General features: G+C 39.1%; 1 protein-coding gene across 6 annotated transcripts in view; it reads left to right on the plus strand.

Moving 5' to 3' along the window:
* Positions 1-22,577, plus strand: part of DENND2B (DENN domain containing 2B) — a 165,045-nt gene that overhangs the window by 19,623 nt on the left and 122,845 nt on the right. For 2 of the 6 annotated variants that reach the window (XM_088145968.1, XM_088145969.1), the window contains exon 2: positions 20,817-20,906. The gene's annotated coding sequence lies outside the window, so the exon portion shown is untranslated. Of the gene's footprint in view, positions 1-20,816; positions 20,907-21,391; positions 21,606-21,819; positions 21,995-22,577 lie in introns of those variants that run through there. The other 4 variants (XM_007421136.3, XM_025169746.2, XM_025169739.2 and 1 more) reach the window with 4 other exon arrangements.

Raw genomic sequence — 22,577 nt, forward strand, 5'->3', positions numbered from 1 at the left:
AAGTCTTGTGGTGTACTCCATCTGCAGGTTGAGGGAAGATGCTGCTGATAAATTTCAGTCTCCTCATAGTGGAAAAATTACAAGGATGTAAAAACAAACCAAAACCTACAACCCTCTTCCACATTTTCTATTCTTATATACTGTATGTCAGGGTTATCCAAACTTGGCCACTTTAAGATGAGTGGACTTCAACTCCCAGAATTCCCCAGCCAGCCATGCTGGCTAGGGAATTCTGGGAGTTGAAGTCCACTCATCTTAAAGTGGCCAAGTTTGGACAACACTGCTGTATGTAATGTATCCATATTTTGGGAAGTAATGTTGTTGTGGAAAATGGATTTTATAGAAAAATCAGTCATAATCCAGCATTTAGTTTAGGTAGTCCCTTCAAAAAAGCAAAAACTTTGATGCAATAGTAGCACTTCCTTTTTGACAATAGGCATATCACATGTTATTGAGTGGAAAGAATGGTTTCCCATGCCTGAAGAGGGCACTAGTGTTATCTCCCCAGTCATTTGTGAGTTAACATGTATAGGTGGTCCCCAGGTTAAGAAGCCCAGTTTAAGGACGACCCATAGTTAAGAACAGAGCCTACTGTAGCAAAATTCGAGTTAAATATACAATGATTCAAGTTACATGCACAATGGTTTGAGCTGATTACACAATGCTACTTATATGGAATTATACAATAATACGGTTCCAGCTTATATACAAATTCGACTTAAGGACAGACCTTGGGAACGGAACTTGTTCTTAAACTGGGGACTACTTATACAGGAATAACATCCATATGATCACACAGAAACTTATGTGTGAGCTACTGTATTCTCATGTGAAGGCTATTACTGAGCCAATGAATGAAAGTCTGAGGGTAGGGATGGGGATACGCCTACTGCTCATATAGAAGTCCTTTTCTGCAATGATACTGTACTGTGAAGGACGATAAAGGGAACTGTATCACTACCTGATTTCATACTGAGAAAGTTCTGAACAAACTAGACAGCTGTATGAAGTTTGTTTTTCACTTTCTCAGTTTTACCCAGACCTCTTCCATTGGAGGTTGGCAAAGAATGTTTAGCTGTCCTTTATATGAAACTAGTCAGCTGAGGAATTCATATTTTGGTTTAAGCCCAAACTTAGGCTCAAAGGCTATTTTGAGGTTTGCTTAACAGAGTTACTGTAACTGTACCCTTAGCTGTTTTCAACAGAGAATGTAATATGTCTGAATGTTCCACGTAATGAAATGGAAGGCTTCTATTCTGGAATGGAGCATACTTCCTGTTCACTCCATCTGCTGCTGATTTAGGATAATTGAAAAAATTTTCAGCCCTCTTATGGAGTCCAAAGAGAATATTCTCCTCCTGGAATTTAATCTCTAGGGAAATCATGAACCCAGTCTTCAAAAATCTTTTAAAGATCATTCTGTGCTAAGTGATCTTTTCCCACCAATGTTATTAAACATGGCCTTTGTTTCTTGCCGAGGTTGCATAGACTTTCTTCCTCACCACACCCACTTATCATTAGATTTCCCTTAATGGAAATCCTTAGGAAGTGTTCAGGAGATTTTAGACTGGGTTAAGCATATGGAAAAAAAGTATAGACAGTAATACTGATATTGCTTCAGAATACTACTACAGATCTGAAGAATGCATATCCTCTCCAGTAAATAATTGCAACCACTGGCTTCATCTTACCCCCAAACATAAAAGGAAGAGTCAGGCAAAGGGCCCATCTAGTTTATTATAGTTTGGGCAACTAGGAAGCTTAAAAATACAAAGGGCAATAGTCATTTTCCAATGTTTCTCCCTAATAGCAAGATTAGTGGCTACTGATACCCTGATTCTCCATGAATTTGTCCAGCCTCTTTTAAGGTGTCTAAACTGGAGGCCTTCATGACATGTGATAGTCCAATTTAATTATTCTGGAAAGAAATAATTTTGTTTTAAATGGTCTTGAATCTCCCAACATTTAGTTTCATTGGATGGCCTTGAGTTTTAACATGAAAGAGGGAGTTTATATGTCATTATCCGGTCTTCTCCTTTCTAAAGAGGCCCCAGTACCATAGTCTTTTCTGATAGTTGAACTGCTCAAACTTCTCATTTGGGTTGTGCTTTCCAGGACCTTTTTCATGAATACAAAATCTTTTTTGAAATGCAGCAATCAGAGCTGTACCATAGATTTACGTAAGAGCATTACTAGGATTAAAGGGCAAGACTTTTAAAGAGAGTGATTGTGACTCCCATCACTCCTTAGCACAGACACCATTCTTTAAAAAAAACCCTACTTATTCAAGAAAATATTGGGTTAATGCAATTACATTCTTTTGCAGTGTGTGTTAGAGAAATAAACTGTAATTTCTTACATTGTTTTAATATTACAGGGAGTTCATTTTGCTGCTGGTTAGTCATATGTCACCATCAAGTTGTACTGATATGTCATTCCCATGCTTATTAGTTCCCAAGGATCTCTTAAGAATTCGATGCCTGCAAAAAGGCGGAATGTCTTTAAATCCTGATAAAAGCAAACATCTTAAAGTTGGCACGAAAGATTCATTCAACTAGTGACTATCTTTCCTACATAAAATGGAGCTGCTGATAAAACCTAGAACTGAAATTCAGTTATGGGAAAGCCTTGTGACTTGAGCACCAAGCACTAGAGCCCGGAAAAAAAGAAGTGCAAAAGTCCATTGAACTTTGGTGACTTATCTTACTTACAGCAACTGGGAAAGTTGTGGAAATTGTGATTTCCAGTAGTCTGCATTGCTTAACCCAAGCATTCTCATCATATTAAAAATGGCTTTGATATAGACAAATGATGTGCAGAGCTCCCTCTGCAGATCTGTTAATGCAGAATTCATGGGAGGCAAATATAATTAGGGGAGAAAGAAGTCAAAGGAAACCAAGCATTCAGGAAATAATATGTTCAGAATTTAATATGGGTGTTCTCTATTTGCTTTGTATAGACAGGTTCTGTGTGTGTGTGTGTGTGTGTGTGTGTGTGTGTGTATTTTCTCTAATACTTTGCTGTGCAGAAGCATGTTACTTTGGAACTGGAGCACATTTCTCATATTGTATGTGATTTTTTAATATTAGTATGAACCCTAGTTCTGCAATCAATTGAGGGTGCTAGCCTCAGCAGCCCCTTTGGGCAAATGTAATGAGAGGAAATCACTGTGCAAAGATGTTAAGATCTTAGGCTTCTATTCTTGGAAGGAAAATAATATATGTTGCACGGATTAATTTTCAGTTTGTTTGTTTTAAAAACACACAAGAACATGAGACCTTATCAGACCTATCTAGTCTATCTCTCTATTCTCACAGTGGTCAACCAGATGTCTATGGGAAATTCCAAAGTAAGCCATGAGAACAATAACATCCTCCTGATCTTGTTCCTCATACATCCTCTGATTGGGGATAATAGTGCAGCCATCATTTCTAGGAGCTGTTCACAGTTTTATCCTCTGTGAATTTCCTGAGCTTGCCTACCTTGAAGAACTGAAAAATGCCAAGTCAACCTGTGCAAATAAAACATTTCCTAGCTTTATGTCACCCCATAATCATGATGGTCCCGTGTGTCCTTTTATCAATTTCCCAATTACTTCTTTAAGCTTTCCTATGTTTTGTATAGTTGAGTTGGATTAAAATGAGAGAGCAGGGAATTGTTCTATCTTGTCTTACTTTTGGTAATTGTGGGGAACATGTGTTAGAAAAACTAATACTCTTTTAAGAATAGAGGCAGTCTAGGGCCTGATCAGTAGTCAAGGGTTACTTTAGTGATTTAGCTTGGTCTAGGATGCTCATAGGTTCCCAGTTGAAACTATGGTTGAGTCTGTCCATGTGTTGTGAGATTAAGGAGTTTTCATTGTGTCTTCTGACTGACAAATCAGCCATCAATAGATGCATAGAGATAAACCACGTTTACACTCCATTCAAAAGAGTCAATAAAAAAGCTAAGAAAGAAACTAAAAGAACAGGACACATCCTCTCCACCAGCCAACACCCAGATAAGCAAGGATTAACACCAGACAAACAATCAAGCAGAAAACAATGCCCTAATCAAGGAACTACCAAGGAGAAAATCACATCCCCACCAACACTGGCAGGGTAAGCTACTGTATATAAATGGGGAGCAAACCCCACACTCACTAGCACTGATGATGTTACCTAGTCGGGTAATGAAATGTCTTCAAGCAAACAATCAAGCTCAGAGAGCACCAGGGATTCCACAGTTCAACCCTGAGCTACATATATCTCTTCTGTTGAAAAATAGGTTGTGTATCTGAAACTAAGAAATGGGGAAGCAGGCTAGAATTCTGAATGAAGGTAGTGTGATCTTACAATTAGTACATGCAAGGAAATGAAAATGTAGGTCTAATTATGAATGACATGATTAAAATTAAGACATACTAGACAACCCTATGACCTGTTGGGTCATCCTTTGAGAGAAAGGTGCAGGTAGTGCTTACTTAACGACCATTCGTTTAACAATGGTTCAAAGTTACAATGGCCTCAGAAAAAGTGCTTTGTGACCTGTACTCGCACTTATGACCATCACAAACCATCACACCACTCCCTGTGGTCATGTAATTGTGATTTGTAATATTTTTTTATGACGATTGTTAAGCAAATCATGTGGTCATTAAGCGAATTCTGGCAAAAAAATCCATTGAGGAAGCTGGATTTGCTTAACAATTATGAGATTCGCTTAACAACCACTTGTTTCACTGAATGACCGTGGTGATTTGCTTAATGACTGTCGTAAAAATGGTCATAAAATTGGGTCCGGTCATGTGGTGACTCGCTTAATGATCACCCTGCTTAACAACCAATTTTCTGGTCCCTATTGTGGTCATTAAGCAAGGACTACCTGTAGCGCAGTCTGATGTAACCACAATGAACATTAAATTTTAGGCTGACCATATTTTTTTTACCCCAATGCTGGACAGTCCTGTGATCATCTAAGAAGGGTATATATTGTAAATAGAAAAATAATTGTAGTGGCAAACAAACTTCAATAATAAGTCAATGTTTATTTACCTAAAGAGATAAACAGAATGACCACGGGTGGGCAAAAAAGCAGGGGGAGCAGGAGCAATTTCTGACTTCCTGCTGGCTTCCGTGTTGACTTCGCTTGTGGGAAGCTGGCAGAGAGCATCAGAAATCATGATCATGTGACCGTGGGGACACTGCAACGGCCACAACTTTGTGAATAAAACTGGTGTGAACATCATGGAAATTTCAATTCCACAGAAGTAATGGGTCCTGGATATTTTATGCATTCTTTAAGTTAGTGGATTTTAGGTACCTTGATTCAAAAATTGTTGCAGTATAATGCACTATTTGGGCTAACTTGAAGGTACAAACAGACAAACAGATAAATGTAATGAGAGATTTAGTAGTATATAGATATCAGGAGGTATTAGTTGGTGTCATCTAGATTGTTGTGGATAGCTATAAAAGTAAAAATGCATAGGTTGATGATAACTTCATGTTGTGCTCCTGACAGTAGGGTTGATGGAAGAACCAAGGCTGAGTTTTGGGAAAAATTGTGCAACATTTTGAATGGAAAAAACCCCCTGTTATATGACATGAATGGATGGATGGAAACAAGATGAAACAGTACAGAAAAAGTGATTGGGTCATTCAGAGACTTGAGAATAGGGACTTGTGAACATCTACTGTAGAAAAAGGACTGTTTGTTTCATAAATGTGGTATGAGCATAAGTATATTCATCCATACACCTGGCAAATGAATGAATGTAAATATAAATGCATAACTGATTTGATAATTTATGATGAAAAATTGAGATAATTAGTGAAGGCAACAAAGGTGTTGAGTGGTTCTGAATCTGGGACAGGATTATTTGGTACTGTCAGGAGTGGATCTTGGAAAATATGGACATGAATGATAAGGAAGGGAAAAGAAATAGAATTAAAGTAGAATGCCTGTAAAAAGAAAACATGAAAGTTCCATATGAAAAAGTATTAGAATATGGATTAATGTCTCAACGAAATAGATGGGAAATTGATATAAGGAAAGTGGAAGGTGCTTAGAGCAGAGTAACAGAAGTGTGTGTTCCACTAATGGGAATTTTGAAAAAGGAAGTTTGGTGGAATGTTGAAATGAAAAGACTTTGGATAAGAAAAATGCATATAATAGAATGACAGCTGCAAAAATGATGAGAGAAAAATATTGTATAATGTGTATACAGAGAAAAAGATAGCTGCAAAGAAAGCAGTCAAAGAGAAAAACAGTTAAAATTAAAAGAGGCATAGAAAATGTGGCGCAATTTTGATAGAAAAAAATGTTGGAAGTGGATGAAAAGGCTAAACAAGGAGCCTGCAGGAGAGTAAATAGAAGGAAAAATAAAAGTGATGAAATGATTTGGGATTAAACTGGAGGAAATGAATAATGGAAGGACTATCTTAGAGCTTTGTATGGAATAATAGCAATATATTGAAGTGTGGCATTACAATGAATCTTATAAAAGTTATCATCCCCCTCCAAAAGGATGAAAATGAAGCCATAAAGCTGTGATAATTTTGAAAAACAGTAAAATTGCGCGTGTACATGGTGTAACTGGAGAAATGTTAAAATACAGATGTGGTTTGTTTATGGAGTGGCTGTGTAGTTTGCTTAAGATTGCAACTATGCCTAATGATTGAAAGAATGCAGTTATTGTTCTCCTATACTGTAGAAATAATAATTTTAATCAAGTGTTAGATTTATCCTGTTTGTAACAACATGCAATCCAAAAATTAATGCATCAAATATCAAGATAGTTATGTTTGAAGGGAAAATTGAATGAAACCTAGAAATTATACTTAAACAGCAAAAAAGCAGAGCAAGTACTGTAGATAATTCATTTTACTAAAAGTTGGGAACTTTACTAAAGATGGGAAAATTAGTAATATATGGGTCTGTTGCAAGGAATGAATGTTTGTTGAAAGAAGCAAAAATGGGTGTGTGTAAAATCGTATTTTTGATTACGTTGCTATTTGGAAATGAGAGTTGGGTATGTCAGGAGAAATATAAAAGTTAAGTTGAATGTGATGGGACTGGGTTACTTTAGAAGTGTATGTGTTAAAGCCAGAAGACATAGGGTCAAGAATGAATGGGCCCTGAATGAATGTATACAGAAGTGTTGAATACAAAAGTTAAAGAAATATAAAAGTAGTATGCTGAGGTGAGGTGGTCATATAGAGAGAATGAATGAGGATCAAATCACAAAGCAAATATATGAAGAAAGAGCAAATGGGAAGGAGAAGTTGTGGTTGGATGAAGTTTATGAGATCCTCAAAAAGACAGAAGTTTAAACACCAAAATGGGTGTTTAAGGCAATATATTCAGCAGTATATAGATATGGTGGAAGCAAGGATGGTTTACAACGATAGAAAGGTAGGAGAGGAAAATGAATGTTGTCGGTATAGATTTAGTTATATTTCTTTTCCTTTATTTTCTTTGGCTCACTACTTCTTACTCTTTTCTGCACTTTATAAAACATTGTTTACCCCAAAAGGAAATTGTGTGATGGGTATGGGTGTATGGATGTCCTTTCCCCAGGCAGATGTCATTGGGGAAATATCGAAGGTGACTTCTTCATTTTCATATGAGACATGTTGAGGCCGTCTAAGAATGAACGAAACTACCAGGAAAGCATTCTATAGATGACCAGGTTTCTTGGGATGGCCACCAGGGTCTGAGTTGGGTCTTGCAGATACTTGGCAGCAGGAATAAAACCATCAAGAGTAGGATTGTTTGTTGCTGAACAGATTTTAATAACAAATGAGAGTTTCAAAGCAGAAAGAATTGCACATGTCTTAAGGGATTTGTCAGGGAATAAAATGCTTTTTACGGAAAGGGAAAGGAATTTTTTCAGCAATTGGTGGCTATGCATTTGTTCTTCAAGAGTTGATGAGACAATGACGAAATACCACATAGTTCAAACCAAGCAACAAAACAAACAGCAAAGTACACACTTCTAAAAGCTCCATTTTGGTCACATTCAAATGGAGTTATTGTGCTTGAACAGGCATGCTCAGAGCCCTATTTTGGCTCGGGAATGCCATACTTCTGTATATCAAATGCAAGTGTTGTATGTCTACCAGTGTTTCTCACTACAGATTCAAGGTCTGGACACCATACCTTGATGAAAACTTACAGTGTTTTTGGACCAACCAGAAGTCTAGAATTCCTATGCAGTAGAATTTAAGGATTTGTGGCTGTTGTCCTTCCTTGAGGTGTTCAATGTGGGAAATTCTGGCTTATTTTAAATACTTAAAAAAGGTACTTATTTCCATCTTGCTGGTCACAGAACATATTTACTACTAAAATAAAAATAAATATTGATTGCTGTTTCCTGTATTCTTTTTTATGTGTTGCTACTGTCTTTTTAAATCCTTTAATACATAAATGTAAAGTATAAATGGCTTTAATCTATAGCAAAAGAAATCAATTCTTCACTACAGAACTGAATGAAAATACAAACAATAAAAAAGAAAAAAGACAAATAACAAATAAATAGAAAAAAGAAAAAAATGTTGTAATATATTTATAAATAATGGAGTTCAAGTTTTAGACAAATTAAACCTTGTCCACATAACCTCATATTGATTATATTTTCTACCACATCATTAAGTCATGTGTATGTAAAAAAGTGAGCATGTAATCAATCCAGGGTTAAATCAGGTTTTTGTAGCTGCTACTAATACATGATAAAATTGAAAGTTTTCCATACTTTCATAGGTCTTCCATACTTTTCATAAATCTGGGATAAGATTTAACATCACATCTTTAACCCTTATTTTGTTCCCCAACACTATATTTGCAAACATATTAATCACTTTATGACCTTTTTTTTTTCCCCCTTGTATTTATCTGGATAGTGTTGATATCCAAAGTGATGACTTCAACAGACACTTATATTTCATTTGGTCTTTTGCTATGGTGTTCCAGGTGGAATCAAGATATTTTTGTAATCCATCACTCCATCTTGTAGGAGGTCATCCAAGTGGTCATATAGTAATTGTAAAGCCACAACCATGTCACTTTTTATAATCACCTATTATTGGGTAAATATAAAATGTTCCCAGCCCATTTATATTTCTGTTTTAATTCCATTTTATGACATCTTTAATGCCATTTTTGATATCTTTGAAGTTAGTCCATCACTGAATCTCCTCATTTCTGATTCAATCTCTGAATGAGATCTTTAGCACTCATCTTTCCATTGCATGCTATGACTCACTTTTTCTGCACCAGGTTTCTGTAGGTTTCACACTTCACATTCACTTTAGTTGCATCATTTTGCATCAATTTATTAATATTAAACCAAAACAGTGTCAGTGTAGAACAAGTCCTTCCAATGTATTATTCCATCATATGGAGGTTGAAACCTAGCCATTGCTATACATCTTCTGGGGTCCAGAAGATTCCAAAAAGAATATAGCTTGACCCTGGCCTGATGTTGTCAAAATGTGTCCAGATTCCTGGAGGCTGTAAGGGTCTGGATTGGGAAGAACAGGTTGAAACTTAATCCTAGCAAGATGAAGTAGCTCTGGGTACATAAGCCTTCTCATTTTGAAGAGGTATCATCTTTAGTTCTGGTTGGAGTCATGCTCCCTCACTGAACTGGCTCATAATTTGGGAGTCTGCCTGGACTCACAACATCTGCTTGGTGAGCAAATAGCAGCTCTGCCTGAGAAGGCCTTCACACAGCTCCACCTTGCGCACCTTAACCTTAACACCTGAGGTTATTTGGCAGTCAGCAGCGAGGGACACCATAGGGTGGCATGAGGGCAGTGCTGTGGGTTTGAAAGAGTGAAAATGTCTCTGTGAAAATGCCCTGGGTCAGTTGCTAGTGTTTCAGTTGGTCTGACCACTTTCCTGACAGATGGCAAGAGAGGAGAGAACCTTGCTTATCCAGCGGTGTATTTTCTTAAAACTGGGCTCCTAAAAGAATAAACTTTGGCTCAGCACACCAAGTATAACGTTCTTGGAAAGTGGGAGATTGACAGGATCAGAATTGGCTTCTGTCCTTTCTCCCACACCATTTCTCCCTCCTTTATTTAACTTTATTTCCCCTCCCTTACTTTAACTATGCTACTGTGCCATGCCTGCTTTACTTATTTATTTATGCATCAAATTTTGAGGCTGCCTGATTCCTTAATGACTCTGGGTGACTTATAAATAAAATGAATGAATGAATGAATGAATGAATGAATGAATGAATGAAATCATGGATGACTGGAGAAACAATTACTGCTATCCATTCTTTTATTTTGTATACTAAGACTGCCTCTGCAACCAGAGTTTGAAGTGAACACCCTGTTACAAAGGATTCCAACTATCCTTTATGACGGTAGATCTGTGGAAATACAGTGCTATACTAGAGCTAAAGAGGCCATGGGAAACCAACATTAAAATAGGCAAGGCAGGGGCACAGTATGTACAAAATCAGTTAGCCAACTGTACGCTGTAACTGATAGGCTGTTCCTGATAAGGAAAGTGGAATTGTAAAAATTATCCCCAATTATTTTGTCAACAAAGTAATACTTAGTGTGAAAATAAAGTAGCATGCATAATTGTCTCAATAAGAATTTGTTTATACAATTTCTTGGCTATATAGAGCAGTGTTTCTCATCCTTGGCCTCTTTAAGAAGTGTGGACTTCAACTCCCAGAATTCCCCAGCCAGCATGAATTCTGGGAGTTGAAGTCCACACATCTTAAAGTTGCCAAGTTTGAGCAACACTGATATGGAGCAAAGAAGCAGTATAGGGCGTTTCCTCGCAACATTCTTAGTCTTTTTGTTCTTACTGTAACCTGCAATAAACTGCGCTTCACAGGACATAAGGACTGAGGAAAGGAGAAATTTCCACAATAGAAAAGCAACGTTGGCTTTCCAGTCCAAATCAGGGGCATGTTCTGGAGTGCAGTTCCATCGTGTGAGTTTAAGCTGCCATGTGCAGTTTGGCCTTATGGATGACTCTATAGGCCAAATGTTTCCACAGTCTCAGCATTGCTCTGTTTGTACAAGACTGCATCACCTGGAGAGTGCAACAACAACAGTCATTCATACTGTATTTTTTTGCCTAGGAAAAACTTATCTAAATTCCCTGTTGTTTAATGTTGGGTGACAGGACCTTTTAAAAACTCCAAGGAGCCCAGAATTTCCTTCCCAAAAGATACCTGTTTAAAATAAAATTGATGCCAGTGACGTGTAAAAGACACATGGGAACAGTATTAGGGATTGGAACCCTCTTAATAGCATACGTGTATTAAGTCATTAATATGTAGAAACCATATTGAACAAGACAGTCAACCACCAATGTCAGCTTCCCAGTCAGGCAAACCAAACTCACCAGTTACCCAGAACTAGAAGGTCTTGATGCAGCAAGACACTAAACTTCAGCTACCGTTTCCCACTACCTATTCTGGGAAAAGTTTGGATTTTGGGAAAATGATAGGCTTTTGCCCAAATGGCAAGTTTTTGGCTATCTAAAAAGTTAAATTGACCAGTCACACAGATCGATAGGAGACTAATGTAACAGGATCCAAAACTCCCATGGGAACCACAGTCCACCACCGATTCTGGGCAGTCTCCTAAATTCAGAAAACACTTGACTGGACCTGGTTTGTTGAGAATGTCCTCCACCAGCTGATACAAGAGAGAACGTTTGATACAAATTTGAAAGGTGCTATTGCCATGCTTATAAATTTTCTGATAGAAACCAGAGAGCGCTGTCTATAGCAATATAGGGACCAAGTGCCAGAGAATGTCATGAGCTGGCCAGAACCCACAGCCTGAGTATTGCTTCAAATAGAGGGCAGGGCCCTGGAGGCTGCTTTAAATAGCTCTAGCTCTATAGTTGACATGGCTTGATTAGGGCCACTGTTGTCCTCTCCTCTGAAAATCCTGTGCTGATCCCTTTTGCTCAACCCTTCTTGGGTTAGAGGTCTTTCCCTGACTCCAACCCTCATTATCTGAGCTGTGTCTCACCTGCTCAGCTGACTGTCTCCTGAAGCCGCTGCAAGGGCTTGATTGCCTGCTGGCTCTACAGGCTGATTGTCTGTCTAGTCTGCCTCTTCAGCCTCTGACTCAGAGGATTTAGATGAGACCGTAACTGGTAATGCCTTTTTAATACTATCAGTTCACTAATCACTCTACCCTACAAATGCAGACTTGGATTGAACCATCTTGCTAAAATAGTATTACAAAAACAGTGTATTTTGAAATGACACATCTGTTGCCTCCGTAGACTCAGCCTGTCTTAATAATATAGAGCAAGGCTGTGCAGTACTTCAGATTTGATGTATCAGCCAAAGAAGTAAAAAAAAGAAAAAGAAAAAACAAATTGTTGGTGGTGGATAAATGGTGGACTGGGAAGTTTGGAAGTTTCATTATGGAAATTGAAATCCAAAATATTTGAGCTGGCATCAGCTTTGAGTAGAGATTTCAGAGTGGATTTCCCTGATGTGATGCCTCTTTAGACCTAACAAAATATTGTTTATAGCCCCCTAATACACCAGTGATGAGTCACAGTGGAACCTAAGAAGAGAAAGCATGAGTGAAAGTGATTCACTTTGATTAACTCCACTAGACGTGAGGTGGAGGTGAGTCAGGTCTGGCTGTACAGACAAGCACTGTATTTTTCAAGAGTGTGACTGGAAGAGACAGACAAAAATCTTTATTAGTGAACTATAACAACAATAATCCATGCTATTACAATTAAAATCTGTATACATTACAGGGATTAACAGACAATCCATTGAGTGCCCTTGATAGTTGGCTTTGCACATCACACTAAGTCATAGTAAAAATTGTTTGGTTTTCTGTGGTGTGTCAACCCAGCCACTGTGTCCTGTAAATCATGGATTTTGGCTTACTGCATTACTACACTGTTTATACCTGCTCAGTTGTTTATTCAACAATCACAGTTAAACAATCCATGGACTGATGTGATGTATCAGCCAGTTCAATGGGCTTCCAAGGCTGAGTGAACAGGACTGGCACAAGGCTGCTGGGAGCCCTCAGTAGGGCCAAGCCAGACAGTTTCCTGCCTGGAGCAAAGAATAAGGTGGTCCACCTTCCTATCCCATGTAAAATGCCCATTGAATGAGTAGCATTCTCCGTTGCACCAAAGGCAGCATGCTGCTTAGAGCAGTGTTTTTCAACCTTGGCAGATTGAAGATACGTGGACTTCTATTCCCAGATATGCTGGCTGGGGAATTCTGGGAGCAAGTCCACACATTTTCAAGTTGTCAAGGTTGAGAAACACTGGCTTAGACGATATAGTACAAACCATATAATGCACAAGTTTGCTCCAATACCTTGCTGCTTCCTCACATGTACTACCTGATGAAACCACTTTGCCCTGATTAGCAACTGGCACAGTGGCCACTAAAGTTATCCTCAAGCCATGGCATTTTGGGTCATTCCTCACATCTGTTGTCTAGGCCAGGGTTCCTCAACCTTGGCGACTTGAAGATGTGTGGACTTCAAGTCACCAAGGTTGACAAACCCTGGTCGAGACCATGGTCACTAAACCCTGAAGCCCAACACTGCCCAGTGGATGGAGTCCCTTGTCAGATGTATTTCCGTCCATGTTGTTGTATAGAGTGACCAGATCCCATCTTGGGGTTTTTTGTGTGTGTTGTGTTTTATGGATTATTATATTGTGAGCTGCCCAGAGTCAGTTTGTAGTCCGAGGGAGGGAGGGAGGGAGGGAGGGAGGAAGGAAGGAAGGAAGGAAGGAAGGAAGGAAGGAAGGAAGGAAGGAAGGAAGGAGCAGCTGATGAACAACAAAGATGTTACAAAGGCTGCAGATTTGCCCATCTTAGTCTAAAAGCTACACTGTGGGCAACAGAGCTCAAGAATAATTTCTCTTCCTTTCATTTTGGGATGGGTATTTGTGTCATGGTCTGAGTAGTTAGCTGCTAATGGAAACTCAAACAGATTTCTGATTAATAAGGGGGACAGCAGTGTTTTAGCAGCTCTGGTGATTTCATGAAGTGAAATTCTAGGTGACAGCCTTCTCTGTAAACTAAATTAATGAGATGCTGCTAGGAGAGGTTCAAAGGCAGTTTCAGTATCTTTTTTTCCTAACAAAGTGCTGGATGATGTATGAGGTTTGGGGTGCTATGTCAGAATTAATACGCAAACAGAAAAATAGGCAGGGTAGGGTCTTTTAGAACTTAGTATCTGCACCACATTTTCATTCCCACAAGGGGGAGTGTTGAGCACGCTGCTTTCCTCATCTAGGACAAACGGGAATCTTTCTGAGTTTCTAAGGCCTCATTACCAAAAACTTTCAACATTTTCATCAATTGCCTTCAAAGGAAGTCTCCAAGGCCCTGCCTTAAAGTTTAAAAGGTTTTGACTCGCATCTGCCATAACTAAAAGTCTTATAAAAGTTCCCATTGAGTTCAATAAGATTAAAAAAGAATCCTTTTTATTTCCATAGCTATAGCATGAGATGCTGGTATAATTAACATTATTTTTATTTTATAATGTAGATGGATGGCAGGATGCTGTGGTGGTTAAGGTGCCACACTGGGTGACCAGTCACACATTCTTTCTTCTACCTATAGAGTGGTTGTTGTGGAGATAAAATAATGAGATATGTTTTTGAGTTCTTGGAAAAAAAGTAAAATATAAATGGAAATAGTAGTAGAACATACATACATACCTGGATATTGATTACACTGTTCACTTTGAGAGTAAGCAGTGCTAGGCAAAGCACAGGGAAAGAGAAAAGAAACACTTATCTAAATCTAGCTTACACCGACGTTATTAACTATACGTCTCCATAACATTTGTCCTTGCATCTACCATGTCTGTGTATTGAATAATACTGCATGTAGCTTTTTGTTCTTTTAACTTTTCAACTCTCTTTTTTTCAGGATCTCATCAACTCCACCCAACCATGACATTCTAGATGTATCTCTTCCTCTCAAACCATTTATCTTTCCTTTATATACTCAATTTGATCCTCATTCATTCTCTCTGCACAACCAGTCCATCTCAAGGTATTTCTTTCATACAATTCGCTCACATTAGTATTCAATCCACATTCATAGAGTTCCAATTCATCTTCTACCCTATCTTTTCGTGTTTTACCAAACAAACTTAAGTAATTTATCCCATTACATTCAACTTCTGTGTTTCTTTTGACATACACAACTCTCATTTTCATACTGCAAAGTGGGTAAAAATACAGTTACCCACAGCTATTTTTGTTTCTTTCAACACACATTCCTCAGAACCTATCCCATACAAACGTTCTACTGACATTTGCACATTTTAAAATTTCTTCATCCATTTTCCCATCTTTAGTAAACATTCTACCAAGGTACACAAATTAATCTACTTTCTTTTTTGCCATTTATAAATAACTTGCACTTATTCACTCCATTTTCCCTGTTAAACACGACTACCTTGATTTTCAGATCAGTACTTCTTGTTGCATCATTCAGTTTGTCTAATACTTGCTGCAAATCATTTGTGTTCTCAGCCAACACAATTTCATCTGCATACAAAAGAACATACACATTTATTTATTTATTCAATTTACAGTACTGTGCAAAAGTTTTAGGCAGGTGTGAAAAATGCTGTAAAGTAAGAATGCTTTCAAAAATATATATTGTAATTGTTTATGTTTATCAATTTACAAAATGCAAAGTGAGCAAACAGAAGAGAAATCCAAATCAAATCAATATTTGGTGTGACCACCCTTTGCTTTCAAAACAGCATCAATTCTTCTAGGTACACTTGCACACAGTTTTTGAAGGAACTCGGCAGGTAGGTTGTTCCAAACATCTTGGAGAACTAACCACAGATTTCCTGTGGATGTAAGCTGCCTCAGATCCTTCTGTCTCTTCATGTAATCCCAGACAGACTTGATGTTGATATCAGGGCTCTGTGGGGGCCAAACCATCACTTCCAGGACTCCTTGTTCTTTACACTGAAGATAGTTCTTAGTGACATTGGCTGTATGTTTGGGGTTATTGTCCTGCTGCAGAATAAATTTGGGGCCAGTCACACGCCTCCCTGATGGTATGGCACGATGGATCAGTATCTGCCTGTATTTCTCAGCATTGAGGACACCATTGATCCTGACCAAATCTCTAACTCCATTTGCAGAAATGCAGCCCCAAACTTGCAAGGAACCTCCACCATGCTTCACTCTTACCTGCAGACACTCATTCTTGTACCACTCTCCAGCCCTTCAGCGAACAAACCGTCTCCTGCTACAGCCAAATCTTTCAAATTTTGACTCATCAGTCCAGAGCACCTGCTGCCATTTTTCTGCACCCCAGTTCCTATGTTTTCATGCATAGTTGAGTCACTTAGCCTTGTTTCCACGTTGGAGGAACAGGCTTTTTGGCCCCAATTCTTCCACTTCTGGCCAGACTTCTCCGGACAGTAGATGGGTGTACCTGGGTCCCACTGATTTCCACCAGTTCTGTGCTGATGGCACTGCTGGACATCTTCTGATGTCAAAGGGAAGTAAGCATGATGTGTCTTCCATCTGCTGCATTAAGGTTCCTTGGCCGACCACTGCATCTACAGTCCTCAGTGTTGTCCATTTCTTTGTGCTTCTTCAGAAGATCTTGAACAGCACATCTTGAAACCCCAGTCTGCTTTGAAATTTTTACCTGGGAGAGACCTTGCTGATGCAGTCTAACTACCTTGTGTCTTGTTGCTGTGCTCCATCTTGCCATGGTGTATGACCTGTGACATGAAACTGTCTTCTACAACCTCACCTTAGTAGCAGAGTTTGGCTGTTCCTCACCCAGTTTTAAGCCTCCTACACAGCTGTTTCTGTTTCAGTTAATGACTGTGTTTCAACCTACATATGAAATTGATGATCATTAGCACCTGCTTGGTATAATTGGTTAATCATACACTTGACCCTAATTCTACAAGATCCCTGACTTTGTACAAGTGTACAAGTGTGCGAAGTGTGCAAATGTAAGAATGGATGCTGGTTTGAAGCCAAAGGGTAGTCACACCAAATATTGATTTGATTTAGATTTCCCTTCTGTTTGCTCACTTTGCATTTTGTAAATTGACAAACAATTACAATATATATTTTTAAAAGCCTTCTTACTTTACAGCATTTTTTCACACCTGCCTAAAACTTTTCCACAGTACTGCCGTCCATCATCCCCAGAGAGTGATTCTGGGCGGCTCACAATTAAAATCAAATATTAAAAACAGTATCCACATTAAATTAGCTAAAAAAATTATACTATACAAAAAGACTATATACATAAAAAGACTATAAAATTCAAGATGAAAGGGGGGCAGAATCAATTACCTCATGAGCCAGTTCCAATGATGCAAGCCCCCATCAGGCCCCCAGGCCAACTGGCATAGCCAAGATTTCACACTCTTCCTGAAGGCCATGAGAGTGGGGGCACACTGCAGCTCGGGTGGTAGGTTGTTCCACAGACTGGGGGCCACGACAGAAAAGGTCCTCTTCCTAGACCCTGCCAGTCAAAATTTCTTGACTGGTGGGGTCCACAACATGCCCCTTCTGCTGGACTGAGTGGGGCGGGCTGATATTCATTTCCCCACCCAACCTTCTTTTAATATCAGTGTTTCTTATACATACAGATAGTCCTTGTTTATTGACCACTTGTTCAGCAACTGTTTGAAGTTATGGCAGTGCTGAACGAGTAGTGCTTATGACTGGTCCTTGAAGTTCCAGCCATTCCAGCACCCCTGCAGTCATGTGATTGAGATCTGGGCGCTTGGCAACCGACTCGCACTTACAATGGTTGCAACATCCCACGGTCACGTGATCGCCATTGGCGATCTTCCTTGCCAGCTTCCCACCAGCAAAGTCAATGGGGAAGCTGGCAGGGAAGGTTGCAAGTTTGCTCTGGCAAATCGCTCTGTCTCCCACCGCTTTTTCTCCTGAGGAGCCCTTGGGTGTATCCCTGGCCTTGCCGCAGTTGCTCCATGCTGTGCACCCCCACCCCCAGCCATACTCCAGCCTGCTTGCGAACCTCAAGGAAAGGCTTGTTGTGACCAGGATTTGCAACTTCCTCCTGGCTTCCCAATTTACTTTGCTTGTTGGAAGCTGGCAGGAAGTTGCAAGTCCTGATCATGTGAGGCCTTCGCTTAACGATCCGCAATCCCCAATTAACGATGGCAACAGGGACTGTCAGGATTGCTGACACTAAGCAATGCAGTCAAATGACATAGCTCCTTATGACCACATCGCTTAGCGATAGAAATTCTGGTCCCAATTACCGTCATTAAGTGAGGATCACATGTATATCTATAAATGTATTAAACAGCCATTACCTATCCTTATCTTAACATCCTGCTCAATGCTCAATCATTTTTTAACTATTCTATTTATTCTCATGCATGTTTTTGTAATGATAGTAGTAATAATAATAATGTAAGATCTCATACATTACTACAATATACACACACATTTAATTATGTGCTCAACTTAGGAAATATCAGGATATGAATTGACAGAAGTAAATCTGAGTATGATCAAGCATAGCTCCAAGCCCAGGTAGGAGCATATACTGTGGTAATGAGGGTGGCAAAACATTAACATTTCTCTGCTCTCATTACATTGGCTGAATGCTGTCTGACAAGCGGCCAGTATCCTACTAGGGAAGGATGGATGGGACAATCTCTCTCCAGACTGCTGAGGCATGTTTGTAAGACATTCTACTGATAAAGTTACTTGTATTTGTTCTAACTTAGACTCTTTTTAAGCAGAGACAAGGGGATAAATTGGACAACATATTGACTGTCTATCCAGCATTCTTTTGATTATATGGACTCCAAGGATGTGACAGGATTCCTGGCAGAAGATACTCAGTTATATATCTCTACTCTGGGCTGGATAGGAGGTGTGGTGGATGTTCTCAGCCAGTGTGGTAAAGAATTAGATTGGATGAAACAAGTTTAAATTTTAATCCTAACAAGACAGAGTTGCTTTTTGTCTAGAAGCCATCAAGTTTGGGCACGGTCCCTCTGTTGACTCTAACCAAGATTGTTCTGCTGTTTACAAAGCTGGTCCTCAGTTTGGGGGTTCTACTTGTACAGCAGAAGGACTGTGTCCAGAGTCTCGACTTTGGCTAATATGCCAATTATGGAGCAGGAGGTGACCATCATGGATGTTCTCTTTATCTAGACATGCTCTACTTGGGGCTGCTTTTGAAGACCACCCAGAAACTGCAGTTGATGCATCTCTCATACTGGTGGGGGAAAGCCACTGTAGCATTGCTTCATGTGCACTGAGAATGCTGCACTGGTTGCCAGAATGTTTTTGGTACAATTCAAAGTGCTGTTTTTGACCTATAAAGCTCTAAATGGCATAGGTTTGTGTTACATATAGGACTGTCTTTTCCAGGTAGACTCTGCTGTTCCTATGCAATTAGCTCAGGAAGTGATGTTTTGAGCTCATCTCCCTTTGGATAGTAGGGGGTCTGGGGGCTTGAAAGTAGACTTTTTCTATGGTGGCCCCTCACTTTGGAATACTGTATATCATGGCTTTTTCAGTAGCCCAGTCTTGTAGATCTACTCAATCCTTGGGCTTGCATCAACAAGGAAGAGCCTCAAGCAAAATTCAAGAGTGTTTTTTTCTTTTGAAATTAGATTCCTGAAGAAACAGAACTAGAGAATGAAACTGAAAAATGGGAAAGGAATACATTGTGCACTAGTCTTCAACTTCAGATTTTTGTATTATGTATTATTTTGCCATTGCATAATACGGATGAAGGAATTAGTAATCCTAGTCATGAGCTTTCCTGGAAAAGCATGTTGTGATGTAAGCCCAGGAACTGAACAGCTAATGCAAGAAAGTAGTTTCCTACTCAGGATTTCTGACTGAGCACATAGCACCCTGGAAATCCCAAGCATTTTTCCTACTCACCATAGGTTTAATAACGCCTTGAAGGTTTGCACAGATGTGTGTGTGAATATATACTACATTTCTAATTTTCTTGTACTTTTTTTTTGCAAGGGAACATCTTAACCTTTTAAATTATAGTTTTGCATATACCTAAAATTTGCTTTCAAAATATATCTTATGTATTTATGTTGAATATCTTGATTTAGTGAACTCATTGCTTTATTTGAGCTGGGTCTTCAGTCCTGCTGGTTTTATGTTATTATTGTTGTCTATCAAAATATTACTTAATTCTACAATTTGCCCTGTGTCTTATAGTGGAAAGGATTCTTCTACTCCTTCTTCCCTTCCTCCTTCTCTTAAAATCAGCTTTATCCAGAGAATTAGAATCCCACAGATCTCGTGGTATCTACTGCCCAAGTCTTATTGCCAAACTCAGTAGTGGACACAACTCTGTGAAATGCCTGAGAAGTCGAAATCAAACTACCAGTAATTACACCACTTTAATAGCTTTTGTACTGCCTATATGTTCAAATGTTAGGAATTAAAAAACAACAACAATCCGTTGGTGAAGACTAATTTTAAAACCAGAAAGCTTACAAAGAGATGCATATTTTGCTCTCTACTGCTAAGTAAGGAAGGGTTTATTTTGGTCATGTCTGATGAAATAGTTTTAAGTGACCACATCTGACAACCTTGGGACTTGTTCCATGCATATCCAGATATACTTCTTTTCATTAATTGTACAAATGACAAATATAACCAGGTGCAGCCAAAGCAAAGAGATGGTGAATTAGGATGAAATGCGGCTATCGTTTGTGGTACGTTGAATCGTAGATCCTGGAAGCAAGGAAAATATTTGAGAGAAAAGGCTGCATCTCATTTCACAAGGTGGTCTTGTTCCTGAAGTATATTTTTCTTCTTAACTGCAGAAGGATGAAAGAATACCGGATATTCGGCTTGGTAACAAGGAAGATCTGCAGACATTAAGGGCTCTGCAAAAAACGGAGTTAAGCCATAAGGTATGTCTTGCTGCAACTGCAATTTTTTAACCTTGAGATTCTTACTATTGTGTTTCCAATCCATGTCAGTTAGAAAGACCAGATTTGTAATGTCACAGGCCATATATGCTTGCACCTTCAGTGAGTCAACAGCAGGCCCTCCCCTTGTATTGCATAATAATTTTTGGCAAGGCAGCCTGTCCCTGCCCCCTCCTGTCTACATAACGTCACTTGCTGAAAAAATGTTATCTTTCCTAATCTGCAATAATCAATTACAGACCAGACTAGAGTTCTTTTGCATGGCCTTTCTTGACAGGAATCATGGAGGAGGGGCAGACTGCATTAAAAAAAAAGTGCTGGTTCATGGATGCCTTCCAAAACTCTGACTCTCTATATGAGTTTGTGTGTGCGCGCGCGCGTGCGCACGCAGAAAGCAAGGGAGCATGTGCGAGAGAAAGGGTGAGGGAGAGTGATCTCCATGACAACTGACCCAGCCAGTCTGTGTACTCACTCACTCACTCTCTCTCTCTGTGCAATCATTTTGGATTAAATCTGCTCTGCGAAAGGTTCTGTGAAGGAGTTGTGGGAAGCACGGCAGGTATTTGACTCCAGCCCATGCTAGCCCTCCAGCCCCCTTGCTAATAGGGTGATTTTTTTTTTTTTTGTCTGGGAAATACAAAACCAAGCATGGCATGGAAAGGAAAGTCTGTTCTATGTCAGGTAATGAAAACTTTCCATTTTGTGTTTCTCTTCCTTCTTCCTTCTTCCTTCTTGCATTGTTTCTCCTTCGCTTTCGCTCTTTCCTGCTAAAGGCATTTATTCCGAATGGAATGTCAGCATATGTTTTGGAAGTCCCAGGCTCTTAGGAGTGATGTCATACTCAGCAGTTGGACTTTGTTAAGCAAAGGGGGAGGAAGTAGTGAGTTTTCTCTCCCCCTCAGTCCCTGTAGAGATCTTTTGGACTCCTTGGTGAATCTTGTACTGGGATTACTTCTGTTTTGTTCTATATTCCTACGACAAAGAGAGAGAGGCGGGAACATTGGGAAATTTTCTGAAGTCTGGCAGATGACAGATTTAAAACCACCTCAGTGATGATGGTTTCATTCAAGGTAATTCTTTTGCTCTCTTCATTCAGCATTTGCTGTATTTTTTCTGAGATGCCTACAGCTGCAATCCGAGACACATTTTTATGAGCATTACGTTTGCTCTATATGAACAAAAAATGTCAATATGATAATAAACACTGGAAAACTATATTTGTCACATTGACATTTTATGTTCATATAGAGCAAATGTAATGCTCAGAAAATACGTCTCAGATTGCAGCTGTAGGCATCTCAGTCACCAGAAAAAATACAGCAAATGCTGAATGATTATATATATGATTCATTTCTTACAGATGCTTTACTGGTGTCTTTGCTTTCTCAACAGTGAGTAGAATATGCAAGATTCTTTAGAAGCATGTCTTTTGGGGAACTGTTTTTGTTCTCAGCTTGTTGCATGAGAATTTGAATTGTTACTGGTAGGTGATTTAAAATAAAGATGGCTTAAATGAATTTCCTATGGAGGTAAAGCAGAAGTATAATTTTAACAGTGTATTCCAGAATATTGAATGAGAATGTTCTTATTATTTGTTTTTGCAGCGTTTTGTTTACTTTGGTTTGTCTAATAGGAGTTGTTCCTTAATAAAGG

This window comes from Python bivittatus, unplaced genomic scaffold (assembly GCF_059951505.1).
Source record: "Python bivittatus isolate LINGU-HERP-01145 unplaced genomic scaffold, Pbiv_v1 ctg000480_np1212, whole genome shotgun sequence".
Lineage (NCBI taxonomy): Eukaryota > Metazoa > Chordata > Lepidosauria > Squamata > Pythonidae > Python > Python bivittatus.